Source organism: the organism of the source record quoted next, unplaced genomic scaffold (genome assembly GCF_019419815.1).
Source record: "Pyrus x bretschneideri cultivar Hongxiangsu unplaced genomic scaffold, Pyrus_bretschneideri_v1 Contig10, whole genome shotgun sequence".
In the NCBI taxonomy this organism is placed as follows: Eukaryota; Viridiplantae; Streptophyta; class Magnoliopsida; order Rosales; family Rosaceae; genus Pyrus; species Pyrus x bretschneideri.
Window position 1 is genome coordinate 1,075,161 of NW_025999391.1, and position 2,349 is coordinate 1,077,509.

Below are 2,349 nucleotides of genomic sequence, written 5' to 3' on the forward strand. Positions count from 1 at the left end.
TTGAAAAGATATCTCATAAGTAAAAGTAATATTTGGTATAGAATTAAGTATTTTATTTCTAATTAATTTCATTATATAGCATATTTTGCTATTAAAGTTCCAATCTATATTATGTCAAATAGGTAAATTTGTTTTATGTAAATATTAGTTACTACCTACTGGGAACATTTTATTAACATCATTATCTTTTAATCTTGTGTACCTTTTTGGAGTTTATCCAAATTAAACGGAATAATGCTAATTGCCAAGATACCAAACACGTCACTCAGAACTACGGTTTGATGGTATTCCTTTTTACTTAGAAGTGAGAGGTTTTAGGTTCGAATCTTGTGGATGGCAAATTCAATATCAAATTAGGTTGTTCATTGTGTGGCTTAGTCGAACTCCCTATCTCCTTAGGGTAAAAATATCAATGTACTAAAAGAAATTAAAAAAAAAAAAAGATACCAAACACATTTTTCAGTAAAACGACGTCGTCTTATCATCAAATTAGGTCAGATTTAGGCTTTCTTCTACATGGCCGCTTTTGCCACAAAGAGGCAACCATGGCATCTTTTTCTGGTCACTCAGGTTGGATCAGGGTCCTCTCCTAAGCAAATGGTGAGGATCCTCCTGACCAATCCCATCGAACCGTTCAAATTTTATTTAACGGCTATAATTATTATAACTTTTAGAGGGCCCCCCTGTTTGTAGTCGTTGGATAAAATTTGAACAGCCCGATGGGCCTGGTCAGGAGGATCCTAACCATTTGCTTAGGGGAGATTCTAATCCACTGAGGCTGTGTTTGGGCATCAAAATCATGGAAATATTGACTAATTTTTGGCAATTTCACGAATAGTGACCAATTTTTGCATGAAATCTCTGATATGGGGGAAGATATACATTCAAGCATTTTGTTAAACACTTTCCGTGTAGGTTTACATGGGTGGATTCCTCGCTCTTCATGAGGATTTCTGAAGACCTGAGGGCGGCCACCACTCATTATGCTGAGGTGGCTTCGCCACTAGCACTATGTAAGAGTTTTCGCATGACCTATATTAATGGTTTGAAACACCACAGTGACCTTGAACCCATCATGCTAAAGTCTCTCTTCCACACTTGTAATGAAGCATTAATGTTTAATATATATATATATATATATATATATGTGTCACATCCCAGCTTCGGCCTCAGGCCCGCTCCACCGTAGCACGATATTGTCTACTTTGGGCCCCGACCAAACCCTCACGATTTTATTTCTGGGAACTCACATGAGAATTTCCCAGTGGATCACCCATCCTGAGATTGCTCTTGTGCGAACTCGCTTAACTTCAGAGTTCCGATGAACCCCGAAGTTAGTGAGCTCTCAAAAGGTCTCGTGCTAGGTAGAGATGAGAATATACATATACGGCTTACAAGATCCACTCCCCTGTGCGATGTGGATTGTTACAATATGTGTGTGTGTGTGTGTTTTTTTTTTTTTTTCTTTATAGTAATGCTACATTTAACACATATTTGTACCATCTTTCTAACAGAGGTAGAGTCTACCAACACATGTGAATCTCATTTCTATAAGAGAGATGATACAATTTTTTATTTTATTTTTTGTGAAGAAACTTATACGGTATGAATATACAATTATTATGATACCTCAAATCAATAATACAATAAGAATGTACTCTATTCTCGAAAACCTCACTTCAATATAAAGCTGCTGATGTGAACTGTAAACTGTAAACTCTTTCTATGTTGCTTCAATAACCTAACCTTAGATTGAAGCTTCAGCCGCTGCCTTTTGCTCTTACTCGAGGTCAACAACAACTTGCTACTCCCTCTCTCTTTTCTTCCTCCTTCCCTCCATTCTCCTTTGCCCTTTCTTTCCTCTCTCATCTCCTCTGCCCCTTCCCCCCCACAGTTTCCCACTCCCTTTTCCTTCATACTTTCCAATCTTCTTCATTCTTCATTTATTTCAATTTTTTTTTTTTTTAGTTTGGTCTCAATTATCCCCTGAGATTGTCTCATATTTAGGCTTCATGCCCCTTATCCGAGTTTTTCGCCTCCTTTTATTGCTTTATGTTATTTACTTTTCCTTCATCCCTCTTCCGTAGACCTACTCCAACCCTTGGAGTAAAACTCAAATTTTAGATTCTAAACTCACCCCAACTTGATCCAACCCTTGGGGCGGATATGAATTTTAACCTAAAACTCATTTCAGGGGTAAATTTAGGCTAGGATTCCCCCTGAGTTAGTAGGATGGCCTACCATATAACGTGCCATAACCTCGATATCCCCAAATTGGCTTCGCTTATTTCTAGGTTGACCCGATTGGCTTCGCGGGTCACCAGACCCCATAAAGGAAAACACCGGAAA